The sequence below is a fragment of the Parasteatoda tepidariorum genome, chromosome 3 (genome assembly GCF_043381705.1).
Source record: "Parasteatoda tepidariorum isolate YZ-2023 chromosome 3, CAS_Ptep_4.0, whole genome shotgun sequence".
Lineage (NCBI taxonomy): Eukaryota > Metazoa > Arthropoda > Arachnida > Araneae > Theridiidae > Parasteatoda > Parasteatoda tepidariorum.
In genome coordinates, this window is record NC_092206.1 from 327,927 (window position 1) to 343,462 (window position 15,536).

At 30.7% G+C, this 15,536-nt stretch overlaps 1 protein-coding gene across 6 annotated transcripts in view; it reads left to right on the forward strand.

The window, feature by feature from the left end:
• Window positions 1-15,536, forward strand: part of LOC107454023 (class A basic helix-loop-helix protein 15) — a 219,912-nt gene that overhangs the window by 75,424 nt on the left and 128,952 nt on the right. For all 6 annotated transcript variants that reach the window (XR_011636302.1, XR_011636300.1, XR_011636301.1 and 3 more), the window contains exon 2: window positions 10,774-10,819. The gene's annotated coding sequence lies outside the window, so the exon portion shown is untranslated. The remainder of the gene's footprint in view (window positions 1-10,773; window positions 10,820-15,536) is intronic.

The window sequence follows — 15,536 nt, forward strand, 5'->3', positions numbered from 1 at the left end:
GTGTTATAGCTCTTGAGGATGTTTGAAGATGTAACTTTGCTATGGTAACCTGAGGCCTATGGTGACCTAACCTATAATATAACTATCAGGTGGAGACTTGTTCTTTTTTTTTAAAAAAAAGAAAGGTCTCAGAAATTGTAAAAGCATACAAAAGTTCCTTTCGAAATCATCATTGGCCAATAGCTGAAAACCTCTTCTAATCTTCTTGGACGTTTCTCTGATACTTCTTGGGCTCTAGAATTGCTTGTCGAAATTCGGTCATGTTCCATCCTTCTTTGACGTTCCACAGACGTTTCTTGGGCCCTTCTTCTTCTTTGAGAATCTCTTAATATCTTTTTCTTTGACAAAATACAAAGTTTTTTGGAAGGCGGTTCTGCCATGTCAGTAATCGGGTTTTTAAGAAGTCAACGAATACTTTAGAACAACAATTACTATGAAAGCAAATCATGAAACTTCAATATTAAAATCTAAGTGCTTACCTGCAAACTGAAACTTTCTGAAAATAACTAATTACATTTAATAAAAACTGTTAAAATAAAGAATAGAAAAACCAAAGAGATCCAAGGTAAGTGTGATCGTTCCTTCAAAAACAATTAAATTCCTATTTTATATATTATATAGCTACAACGCTTAAGAAAAAAAAAACTAAAATGCTAAATACATGAAAAGAACACGAAGACGAATTAATTTTTTATGGTATCAATTTCTATTTCTATATAATTTTTTATGGTATCAATTTCTATTTCTATATCTCTACAAAAATTATCGTCTTCGCTTAAGAAAAAAAAATAGAGCGTGGAAAGATGAAGAAAAACTTATTATAACGATTATGAACGGCGATAAATATATCAAAGCCAAGCGTTCTATTTACGTATCGAATATGTTGCCACATTTTTAATACAAAAGTTAAACTTTTCTCCACTTTGATAAATGTAAACTAATGCGAACCTTACAATTAAATTATTAATTCCTTCGTATATTATGGTTTAAGTTGTCTAAAATTAATATTTCAATTGTAAGGTTCGCATCAGCATACATTTATAAGAGTATATGCATTTTTAATAGTTTTTTGAATATGGCTCTTTGAAGACAAAAAAGCATGGATTTTCTTACAAAATGACTGATAACTAAAAAACTAATCCAAATTTTTGAAAAAGAAAAAAAAATACTTCTTCATCATGTCAAAACACAATTATGTGCCGAGTTTCGTGCCTGGGCGAGGCTTCTGGGGCGATATATTGTGATTACAGACAGACAAACAGACACATACACAGCCGCGTTTATTATTATGTATAGATTAAGTGGGTGAGTTTATTTTTGAGGCATGGGACCAGAGAGATCCCATAAATGCTTCTAGAGTTGTGAATAAAAGAGAATTTCATCATTTGAACGATATTTTTGTTTCTATTGTTTTCATTAGGAATCAGAAATTCTAACCTACAGTACAAACTGGATCTTTTTCAATACTAATTCAGATAAATATCGCACATAAAGAGGGTCCAACCTGATGGACACGACTCCAAAAATTAGAGTGGAAGCAAGGAGAAAAAAAACGATGCCAGGGCCTAAACTTACCGAAGCTGAGAAAGCCGAAGAAGGTAGACGGGATTACCTTAAGCATTACACACAAACAGAAAAATGAAAGGATTCCGTACTCAAACACAAGCATGAAACCCCCCGTCCCTCACTAAAGCACCGAAGTGGTTAAGAGAATTGAACCCTATCGAAGAGCGAAGGGTGACACTCCGAACTCCTTTCATGCAAATATGTGAACTGGATTTTGTTCACTAGTTAGGGATAAAATAATCCATTGTCAATGTACCCAATGACCGCAGACTGTCCTCCAAACGATATAAATGATTCTATCAGTATTCATGTGGAATTGAAAAAAAAAGTCTAGCTTTTAAATCCTATTTCATGTGTGAAGTTGTGAATCCGAAACGGGTGTATGATGCAGCTTACAATCTCCATCAAACACTCATCCGAAAATGTTAATATTGATCTCGATTGGCTGTTCAATGTCTATTCAGTCATCAAAAGAATTGACACACAATGTGTCTGAGCTGAATTTAAATATGTCTGCGAAATTGTGTATCCAGCAGTTCAGGATTAACATTTAAAGATGTCCAAGATGAAAACACTATAAAGTTGATTTTCCAAAAAAAAAGAAAGAAAAAAAATTAGACAACAAAGCCATTTTGCCAGTGGGTAGCCTGTGATCGCTTCATTTTGTAGTGAATCGTATTCATTGGTATTTTATTTCAATTATGAGTTCATTTCACATTTTTACGTAATAATGCTCTTTTTAAATCACTGTCTTAATGATGAATCTTTCCCTGTATTTCTCTGGATTGAATTGTTTCTAAGAGAGATCTGTTCGTATTCTCAAAACTACAATAAAAGGAAACCTTAAGACAGTTAAGACGTAAAAACATCGTACAAGATATATTTAACTGCGTATAAAATGACCTCGAAAGTGGAGGAATTTCTTTTCCTTGTTTCCATTGAATTGGCAAGGTAAATTGATCCTTACCAAAAATAGAATGGGTAGATATTTTCTATTGTAATACTTTATTGAAATTTCAAACTCATAGAACTCTATTATGTGGTTAAAGACAGCGGTAATTGTGTGAATTTGAATAAAGAAAGTGTACTTGGTACAAACATTCGAAACTTTGGGAATTAGATTATTTATTTAAAAAATTAATGCTTATAGTTCTTTTTAAAATATGTAATAAATAATTCTATCATCTTTAAAATAATAAAATCAAGAATATAGTATGCAATAAAACTGAAAAAAAAAATTAAGCTAGGACTTCTCATTAAAATGTGGAACACATAATGTAATTAGTTATTTTTGAAATAGGGAGAAAAGATTTTAGTTCTCTTTTAAAATAGTGAAACAATAATTCCAATCATTCTCATTAATATGTGAGGAATAAAAAAATGTTATCAAGTATTTTTAAAATGCAGGAAAAAAAAGGTTTTAGTTTTATTTAAAATGGTGCAAATAATAATGCTAATAATTCTCTTAAAACTGGGAAATAAATAAATAACACTATTGGTTGTCTTTAAGACAAAGAAAAAAAGGCTTTGATTGCTATTGTTTAAGGTTTTCTTTAAAATGGTGAAATACCATTGGTATTTTTTAAAACAATGAAAGAAATTATTGTTGTATCTGAGTTAGTTATGAAGTTATGTTTTTTTCCTACCATTGAACTTCAAGTAATACTAAAGCTATGACTTATTCTTGTGAGAGATTTTTGTTTTTAATTTTTGTGCAAGTAATATATCTCAAAAATTCAAAAGAAAGTTTAGTTAAATTTGTTTCGATGGAAATTAAAAATTATATATATATATATATATATATGAATCNTTATATAATATATATCGTCTCATTTATCCAATCGTCAAATTTATATAATATATATCGTCTCATTTATCCAATCGTCAAATTTATATAATATATATCGTCTCATTTATCCAATCGTCAAATTTATATAATATATATCGTCTCATTTATCCAATCGTCAAATTTATATAATATATATCGTCTCATTTATCCAATCGTCAAATTTATATAATATATATCGTCTCATTTATCCAATCGTCAAATTTATATAATATATATCGTCTCATTTATCCAATCGTCAAATTTATATAATATATATCGTCTCATTTATCCAATCGTCAAATTTATATAATATATATCGTCTCATTTATCCAATCGTCAAATTTATATAATATATATCGTCTCATTTATCCAATCGTCAAATTTATATAATATATATCGTCTCATTTATCCAATCGTCAAATTTATATAATATATATCGTCTCATTTATCCAATCGTCAAATTTATATAATATATATCGTCTCATTTATCCAATCGTCAAATTTATATAATATATATCGTCTCATTTATCCAATCGTCAAATTTATATAATATATATCGTCTCATTTATCCAATCGTCAAATTTATATAATATATATCGTCTCATTTATCCAATCGTCAAATTTATATAATATATATCGTCTCATTTATCCAATCGTCAAATTTATATAATATATATCGTCTCATTTATCCAATCGTCAAATTTATATAATATATATCGTCTCATTTATCCAATCGTCAAATTTATATAATATATATCGTCTCATTTATCCAATCGTCAAATTTATATAATATATATCGTCTCATTTATCCAATCGTCAAATTTATATAATATATATCGTCTCATTTATCCAATCGTCAAATTTATATAATATATATCGTCTCATTTATCCAATCGTCAAATTTATATAATATATATCGTCTCATTTATCCAATCGTCAAATTTATATAATATATATCGTCTCATTTATCCAATCGTCAAATTTATATAATATATATCGTCTCATTTATCCAATCGTCAAATTTATATAATATATATCGTCTCATTTATCCAATCGTCAAATTTATATAATATATATCGTCTCATTTATCCAATCGTCAAATTTATATAATATATATCGTCTCATTTATCCAATCGTCAAATTTATATAATATATATCGTCTCATTTATCCAATCGTCAAATTTATATAATATATATCGTCTCATTTATCCAATCGTCAAATTTATATGATATATATCGTCTGATTGAACCCATTGATACAGTAACGTAAACAAGTGCAAACAGTCAGCTTGAAAACACTGAAGCTGTATTGAGTATCACCTGAGTAATAAAAATTTTACATAGAATCTCTTAAGAGTGCGTCCAGAGACTAAGAAAGCAATCATTAGAAGAACTTTAATGAGATGAGTCTGGAGCTGTAATGAAACAACATTATATTGTGATTTTATTTTAATACTTGAGGAGAGAGCCAGAATACAGTCCCTATCGATAACCGTTTGAATCGAAAATTCTATTTTTAGACTCTGAGTGCATTAAGTGTAGAAAATAGATAGAAAAAGGTATTGGAGGAAAATTGAGTTAAAGATGATAAAAAAAAGGAGGTCTTGAAATAAAAAAGACACATCTAAACGAAGAAATATTGAATTTGAGGAGAAGAAACATCAATATTGAAAAAGAGATTACAATATCTAAAATAGTAGATGCAATGGTACAAAAAGCAAAATGAGTGGCAGTTCTTCGACAGAGAGGAATAAATTAACTGCAAAAATGCGTTCCATGTGAGTTGCGGACAGTTTGTCATCTTTTTGGTGTGACAAACTTACTCGCATCCAATTTTTAGCATTACGTTGTTTTAGAAAAGAAAAAAAAAGATAATTTCTTTTCTTTTCTTTTTTCTTTAACACTAAACATACCAACATTTAATCTATTACCATTTCTACCAATACCTTGATGGAATGTCAGAAAAATGGATGTTCGAAAGGAAATCAACTACAATAACTTTATTATAATGAAACAAAATTGTATGTTGCTAATTTTCATGTATTACAAAACACACAGAATAAGAAACGCTTTTTTCACATATGCAAGTTGTTTCCATTCTACATTTTCCTCAAATATATTTCTTTCAATTATTATTATTTCTATAATTCGTATAATTATTCTTATAATTATTAGAATATAAATGAATTATAATTCGTATAATTATTCTTATAATTATTAGAATATAAATTAATTATAATTCATATAATTATTCTTATAATTATAAGAATATATAAGAATTGTAATTCTTATAATTAATAATATTTATTTTAAGAGCTTGTGCTGGCTCGATTGTTTCGACATTTTTCTGGGTAAAAACGAACGGTTAGTTAGAAATGAAGTAAAGCTATCCAAATAAAATATAAGCTACTGACCAAAACATTTAGTTTCTGTCATTTTTTCTGACACAAAAATGTCAATCTAAAATGTTAGGAAATGTCTTGAAATTTGAATTCACAGTTATTCTGATTGAACTCACTACGCAACAGTCTTTGCAGAAATGTGCAATTCATCGAATGCAATACGTTGAACACGCATCACATCGTCATTTCTGATCCGATAACCTTATGAAGTAATACATTGTTCTCCCGGTCAAATGACCGCTTGTGGTAGAAATAGGTTATTCCAAACAAACAAAATACAAAAAAATAATAATAATAGAATACTAACTGCATATAACTGTTAGAAAAAGTCAAGAAGTCAAATGTGCAAAAGCGATAAGATGCAAAAGTTCTTAAACGGTCATTTGACAACCATCTTCTCAATGTCCTCGAAATATTGGAACCTACCATGACCAGCGGAATGCATTCTTAAATATCCCTTTAGTCTATAATCATGTTCAAAAAGAGATATGCGTGAAAGAGGCTAAGTTCTAGCCTAACTACACCCCTAAGTAACCCTCAGAAACTAAATTCGAATTTCGTGGTCTGAAGTATAAAGGTCGTCGATATATTGATATTTCAGGTTCTGCTAAATTATATATTTGGTAGCAATTTTGTTGTCGCAGGGTTGTTCTTGTTTTCCGGTTCTATGACAGAAAATTTGATTTCTATTGCACATATACGTCACACCCGCTTATAGAGCGGACCCCTTCATTCATTCAAAAATCGTAATTTTGACCTTAGCCAGTGAACGATCGACCTCCTATTCAGTACCCCCAGATGTATAATGCGTCATGGGAGCATGGAGGACCTTGTGACCCGGCAGATTTAACGTGCACCAGTCACCTTTTTCTACACGGGGAATCCTCGGCTGACTGGATTCGAACTCCCATTCTCACGACCGCGAGTCCTTCTTTCCCGGTCCTGTGTGACTTGTCATGAAAAGTCATTTTAAAATGACTCTGTTTAGTATGAAATCACACACATCCAAATAATTAATGGTTGAAATGAGAACACGGCACTCCTTGTCACACAACCTGACGGGCAAGAAAGAGGACTGTTGCCATGTACTACAATGCAGTAAAGGACAGAAATGAGATGATTAAATGAAGATTGAGCATTCATGTAAGTGAAACAACAGTCAGAAGGGCCCGAGCGGAGTAATATAATTTCCATCCTTCTTCAGATGTGAAACCACAGCAGCTGAAGTTGCAGTACAGGAAACATTTGCATGTATCGTGCTCACTCTACAGAACGAAAAAAAAAAAAAGATTATTCCAAATAGGTAAAATTTCGAAATCTTCCTCGCATTATTATACTTTTAACGCGGTAAAACTGGTCAAACTGCTCAAAATTTGGATTCCTATATTACACTCTGTAACAAAAAAATCGACGCACCAAGAAGCAATCAATAGATTGCTTTGAAATTTCGTATGCATGAATGTTTTGAATAGATCAGGCTGGAATGATGCCGACTGGGGACGTATAGTCCTTAGCGACGAATCCCGCTTCCGACTGTGTCCTGACGATCATCGAAGACGCGTTTGGAGACGCACAGGGCAGAGGGAGGATCCTGCCTTCACTATTGCGCTCCACACTGGCCCTCAACAAGGCATTATGGTCTGGATGCCATTTCCTTTGACAGCCGGACCCCTTTGGTCGTCATTAGAGGTACACTTACTGCACAGCGGTACGTCGACGACATCCTAAGACCTGTTTTGCTACCGTTCCTTTTGCAGAGCCCTGGGCTGGTTTTTCAGCAGGATAATGCCAGACCACATACGGCACGTGTTGCTATGAACAGTCTGCATGCTTGTCAAACTCTTCCTTGGCCTGCCAGATCACCAGATCTCTCTCCCATCGAGCATGTCTGGGAAGGTGATTGCATCTGGCACGGAATGCTGATGACCTCGTTCGACAATTGGATCGAATTTGGTAGGAAATACCGCAAGACACGATCCGGGAGCTTTATCGGTCTACGCCACGCCGTGTGGCAGCTTGTATCCAGGATAGAGGCGGGTCAACACCTTATTGAACTTGTTACTGTAACTCTGCAATAAATTATTCAATTGTTCTGAAATTTTAATCATTTACTATTCTGAACATTGTCTTCCTATCCACCAATTTTCGTTTCAATCGGACAACTCCTTTTTGGTGCTTCGATTTTTTTGTTATAGAGTGTATATATGTAGAAGATATTAATGCCACACCTGCAAGTTGTTCAAAATTTAGAATTTCTTTTCATCGTGTTTTTATAAAAACTACGAATTACTGTCATTTAAAAGTTTTGAAAATGTCTTTTTATCCTTTTTTTTAAAAAAAAAAGTTATTAACACTCGTCTTCCTATTCTTTAAAAGTAGGAAAGTGCTTAAACTCTCTTAAATTTAAATCATTTATTCATTATTTAACGTTTATTGAGCGGAAATATTGACCGCTCAATGTAACCATTAAAATAACCCCGAAAACGTCGAGTATGGAACTTGTTTACGAGGAAAAACAACGCCCAGTGAACGTAGCAACAGTTGTTGTTCAGCTAATTAAAATCTACGCTAGAATAATTAACGTCTCGCTTCCCCCAAAGTTTATTAATAACGAAGCTTCCTCTAGTTTCTTCTTTTTTCTTTTTATTTATTTTTTGTGCTTGTCTCGAAACATTTTTAAAAGATGTTCGTTTTAAAACAATGGATTCTGTCACTTCGACTACAGATTATTTCGCTCCAATTATAGAAGATAAATGTGCGCGTGACAAAGTAATTCGATTTAATACTGATTCATTTTAGAGCCTTATTTACAATTCCTTTTTTTTTGTTGCTGTTTTTAATGACTATTTAATGTAGTCAAAAGAAAGACAAAATATTTTCCGTTTTCATAATGCTTTTTTCCACATTTCAAAACAATGCATTTTTTCTTTAATGCGCGCAATTCACTTACAAAATCTAAAAATATTTTTTTTTTTTTTTTTTACAAAAATGTTCCATTTTTTTGAAAAAAATATACACCCTGGTGTAGGAAATGAAGAGAATTTGCAGACTGGGTCGATTGTTTCTAGAACAGGGGTTTCCAACTTACATGAGGCCACAATTAAAAACACAAATCAAATGGCGGGCCGCAACTTTATCAAAATTTTATGTAGGACTCTTTTATGTTTGAAGGAACATTAAATATGACAGTCAGATTTTTATCAAATTGTGCGAAACAAAAGTATTGAATTACAAATTAAAATAAGAAGTAGATTTTTAAAAATATTTAATTGCATATAAAAAAATCCGGCTACAATAACTTTAATGTGCACTCATGTATTAAACAATTAATGTGCAACAGATATCTAATTGTTAAGATATAAAACTTTAAAAGGGTTGGTATTAAAACTTACATAGCAGCACACAAGTTGTTCAATGATAAAATTGAGGTTTGTCTGCTGCAACCACCAAAGAATAGATATTTACATTTTAAATTTAAAATTTATAAATGTGTGTGAAAATATTTTCGTCCAAAATAAGTGGTTTTAAGAAGTTAAATAGGAGAATTTCTTCGAGAAAATTTCTGATACACACATGCTAAATTATACTCACAAAATACAAAAAAATGAAATAAAAAAGAGCAACATACACGATTATTTTTGTATTTAAACAAATATTTTCTTGGATGCAAAGCCTGAGAAATATTTTTTTTTGCACCGTTGGTATGATAAATTTCACAGAAACGAAGAAATTAGGTTTTTATTAACGAGAAAAGTATTTTGAACCCAAATAGATTTTCTACGAAAATTGTCTGCAAAAAAATGACAACTAATATATTTTAGTTCGAGAGCCACAAGAAAAGGCTTCACGGGCGGGATGCAGCCCCCGGGCCGCCAGTTGGAAATCACTGTTCTAGAATTACCGGACCGATTTTAATGAAGTTTGATAAGTATAGATACACTCTAAGATTCTATGCAAAATCTTCATTGTCAGGGGATACTCTATACAGCTTTTATTGTTTTTACTCGTACAGCTGTATAGAGTATCACGTGATGATTAAGATAATACATAGAATCTTAGAGTGCGTTTAATAATGTGTCGAGGGACTGAACCGTTTCTTCTATTGACTTGTTATCCGATTCAGAATGAAACAATGGCAATATCTGATGCGTACTTCAAAATACGCTTTTAAATTATTAACCCGATCGTCTGATACAATTCTGCGTAAAAAACATCATGTCAAGAAGAAATTCAATTCACTCTCTCCCCATCCAAAAAAGGAAGAGATGTTGAACAGGACTTGCTTTGAATATATTTTCCTTGCTTTCTCTTACAGTAAACATTAAAATGTTGTACTTTCTTTTTAAAAAAAACTATCCTTTACAAATCAAAATTAAAAAAACTGGAGAAAAGCACATATAAAGTACGGTTAAAATGTTTTTTTTAATACTTTATTTATATGTTGTTTTTAGCTTTAGTCTATTTTGCATTAAATGTATCTTCGGAATACTTGCGATTATCATTTTATATCTTCAGAAATTTTTTTATGTCAAAAATCAAAACGTTATAATATCTTTTGCCGGCAATTTTACATATAAAAGATAAAAAAAATTTTCTAGTGAATTTTTTTTTTCTTTATGCCTAATATTTCACCACTATTATGAATACTACACTTTACATTAAAGAAGCACACATATATTCTCTTTTAATTTTTTTTTCACATGATTTTAATTTTTTATGAATTTAAAAAGAAAACTTCAGATCAATTTCTGAGAAAGTCACAATTTTATATTTATTTCTCCGCTATATTTTTTTTTATGTTATCAAACTTTATGAAAATATAGCAATACATTTTAGAATGCAGAATACAATAAAAAAAAAGATACTATTTGAAAGCAAGGCACTCGTTTTATTTAATACATCATGCTACTCATAAAAGTAATATGTACTTCTAAATTGTGTTTAGTATTATTAAATAATTGCTCTTTTTTTTTCTAGACTCAAGGTTGGAATTACAAACTATACATTTGCAACTAAGAAATGAGTAAGTTCTTTTTTAAAAAAAAAAGTAATTTTTGAGCACCTTATTTCAATATCAATTTTGTTATATTTCATGTCTTGTATACAGCCCCTGACCAAATTATTAAACAAACTGTAACAGTCTATGTAAAACTATCAGATGATACTCTATACAGCTTTATTGTTTTTTGTGTGACTTAAACCGGTTTGCACTTGTTTACGTTCATGTATGAATTTGGTGAAATTGAAAAATATATAATATAAATTCGACAATTGGATAAATTAAAGGATATATTATATAAATATGGAATAATTATTATATCAGTTATTAACATCAGTATGTCATAATAATGAGATCCAATGATGAGAAGCTGTTTTAAGAATGACATGTTTTGCAAGAGTTTATATACACAATATTTTTATAGTTAAACACATGGGTTGTTATTCGGGAGATATTTTATAGACTTCCCATTTGTATTTATTTTTGACGTATTGCATGACAATGTTAACCCATTGATAGAGGAGCCGCGAACAAATGAATCCGAGTAAAAACAATACAGCTGTATCTATCCTGAGTAATTATAATTTTACATAAAATCTTAGAGTGCTTTGAATAATATGGGCAGAGAGTGTATTTCTCACCATCACTCAAAGGATTTTTTAAAGATTTTTGAATTTTCAATATTCGTGTCTCAAAACTTATTGAAATTTTTGTCCATAATGCATCTAAAAGTAAGAAAACTTTCATTTAAAAGAATGTCACAAACATTAAAATTTTCAATCGGAGGAATAAATGCAGAGCTGTGAGATAGGATACTTTTTCCAGCCTTTCTCCTGCTTTTTGCACGATTAAATGTTTTTTTTTCTTCTCTCAACTTAATTAACCTTAGAAGGCAACTTCCTCTAGAAGAATATTGAACAAAATCCGAACGAATGACGTAAACAGAAGTTTGTTTCGGGACAATTCCGATAAGAAAATAAAACTGTCTGAAAATAAAAATCGAATCAAATTTAGGGAAAAAAAGAAGCATGCAAACTCTAAAGTAAGAAAAAAAATTAAAAATGAACTGTTGTTTTTTGTTTAGAATAATCAGAAAAACTAACTTCAGCTGCCGGGATTAATTTGTTACTATTCAGTGCATTCTCAGTCATGCTTCACTATTAAATGGCTCAAAAATCGTATTTTTTAAAAACCCATTTAAACTTTTATTGAAAAAGGAGAATCTCTCTGTTTTGAGAATATAAATATTTTTAGGATCTCTATTTTAACAAAATCGACACTTTTAGGAACTCTATTTTAAGAATATAGCCAATTTTTATTTACTTTCTGTTTTAAAAATATAGAATTTTTTAAGGACTATCTATTTTACGAAGAGACATTTTTAGGAACTCCTTATTTCCAGAAAATAGACGTTTTTAATATCCTCTCGATTTTTAGAAAATAGATATTTTTAGAAAATGTCCATTTTGAAAATAAAAAAATGACGTTAGGACGGTAGATTGTTAAGTTGCGAAGAATTTTGAATTTATTATGCTCAATATTTCAAATTATGTACAATTATTTTTTTAAAATAAAGTTATTTCTATTACGTAATTTTTGCTCTATATATTTGTAAATTCTATTCTATAGTTTTTAAACTTATGTTTAACAAGTTTATTCATTTTCATAAATCGTAACAGTTAAAATCGTTCTCTCTTTTTTCGTAAGAATTTTGTCTCGGATAACTTTTTTCAGATAATATTGAGTATTCAATGTTTCAAAATTGATATATATATATTTAAATTGAGTAGCTTTTGCTCAGTATCCTTTACAAAATCTGATATTTTCCAATTTTTAAAAATGCTAAAATTGACAACTCCTTCCGAACGATACATTTTCAGACAGTTTTGATCTATTTTCAAAGCCTTTATGTAGAACAGGGGTTTCCACGAGGTCGGGGGTCGCAATTAAAATGGAGGGCCGCAACTTTATCAGCATTTTGCATAGGACTCTTTATCAAAATTTTTCATAGGTTTGAAGGAGCTTTAAATATGACTGTCAGATTTTTATCACGTTGAACAAAACAAAAGTATTGAATTACAAATTAAAATAACAAGTTGATTTTTGAAATATATCCAATTGCGTATTAAAAAATTCTGGTTTCAGTAGCTTTAATGTGCACCAATGTATTGAACAATTAATGTGTATATCAAATTGTTAAGATATTGATATTGATTGGTATGCTAAGTTTCACAAAAACGAAGAAATTAGGGTTTTTTTTTAACGAAAGAAAAGTATTTTAAATCCATATAGATTTTTTACGAAAATGGTCCCCCCAAATAATGACAACTCATATATTTTAGTTCGCGGGAAACAAAAAACAAACTTCACGAGCTGGACGCCTCCAGTTGATAACTACTGTTAAAGAAGGTTTCCTCGACAGTTAATTTTAAAGAAAACAACACAAAAAAGCGATACTTTTCAGGAACGTTCACACCCGTTCAAAATTGCAGAATGTATGCAAATCAATATTTTCTTAAGTCCCTGGCCACGTACTATAAGATTCTATGAGAAATTTTGGTGAAATCAGGTGATACTTTACAACTTTATAGTTTTTACGTGGTTTGCACTTGTTTACGTTCGTGCACCAATGGGTTAACATTGCCATGCAATACGTTAAACATAAATACAAATAGGAAGTCTATAAAAAATCACCTGAAATAAAACCCTTGACATGTATGTCTAAATGTAAGAGTATTACCTATAAATTCGTGCCAATTATGTCATTATTAAAACACCACAGTGCGTTTCATCATTGGATCTCATTATTATAACATGCTAATACAAGTCCTGATATTACTAAATATCGTATATTTATGTAATATATCGTCTCTTTTATCCTATCGTCAAATTTATATGATATATCGTCTCATTTAAGCAATGAATATGTTATCGGAAAAATATGAAATCCGGCATTATATAGAATGCCTAAAACTAGCCGTCAAAGTATGAAATTATTTATATTTCACATATTGCCTAGGCATTCTATAGAATGCCGGATGCTATTTAGGCAAAGTATGAAATAAATGTCCTGATGAGGTCATTATGTAAATGATGTGCATGTTACTGTGAATGACCGAAATCGGTGGTTGTTGACTTTCACCGGTGAATGTTGACAATCACATAGTGGCTTTGGTGAATGTCCGAAATGTTTATTACATCCAATTTTATATTAATTTATTCGTGAATATAATTACATTTATTCGATCTTTTAATAATTACTGACGATAGATTAACTAGACCTAATATATATTACGGACATTTATCAAAGGTCTAGTCATGCTAGGTCTAGTTAAGTGCCATTGCCCGGTATATCCCACACTGAAGTTCTCTTAAGGTTCAGTGCCACTACCCGGTATACCCTGCACTGATGTTTTTTTTAAGGTCAAGTTCCATTGCCCGGTATATACTTGCCCGATACTCCAAACACTGATGTTTGTTCTAATCTATCGTCAGTAAGTATTAAAATATCGAATAAATGTAATTATATACACGAATAAATTACTATGAAATCGGATGTAATAAATATTTCGGACATTCACCATAGCGACTACGGGATTTTCTACATTCACCGGTGAAAGTCAACAATCACCGATTACGGTCATTCACAGTAACATGCACATCATTTACATAATAACCTCATCAGGACATTTATTTCATACTTTGCCGGTAACAGATACACGTAACGTAAACAAGTGCAGACAGTCACATTAAAAACAATAAAGCTGTATAGAGTATCACCTGATCATTAAGATTTTGCAAAGAATCTTACAATGCGTCTAATAATTTGGTCGGGGAATGTCATTTAAAGAATTTTGTTTGTTTTTTTCTCCCAATTTAATTGTCATGAGATAGTTGTTGGGAGATCGAACAAAGCAGAAGGAAGTTTATCTTCGCGGACGGGAAAAGCATTCCGGGAATAAAATAAGGAGAAAAGTTAAAAAAAAATATACCTTTCACTGAATATATGAAAGTGAAATAGATTTTATTGCCCTTGTGGCCACGGGAAGCTTTTTCTAAGGTTTTTAAATGGTCGATTTAAAAACATTTCGTCAGTGGCATATTCCTTTCATAAATCACCCCCCGAATCTATTTATTCTCCTCAATAAATCAGGATTACAGAAGGAAATCTGGATTCATTGTGCATTTTTATTACCATTGCGAATTAGAAAATGCCATTCGTAAGATCTGGCATATCTTACTTTTATTTTATATGCGGAGAGATGAATGGCTCGGAGCAAAAGTACAAAATCAAATAGCGACAAAAAATAAAATAATTCGAATGTACTTTTTTATTACGCTACTATGTGTTGCCCTTCTGATGACTTTATGTTATTAGATTATGCAGTGGTTCATCCCATCACCATAAAGATGAACTGTATCATCAGGCTACTCTAGTCAATTCTTGATATTTAAAGTTTGCCAAAATCCTATATTCAAAGGGCATCATGTATCATGTAGTGATCAAGTTTCAATGAATGAATGAAGCATCATTGGTTGTTCGCCTTCCCTTCATTCAAACACAAAACTCATTACTTTGCTTCAATTAGTAATTAAATATCATTGAATGCCACAACCTTCTTCATCTGTGAAAAGGTACATAAAATCGTGTCTTAATAGACTAGTAAATTGGAAGTATATTTTTTGTAATGGTAGGCACACTACAGGGTCAATAATATATATATATATAGAGTATTACCTA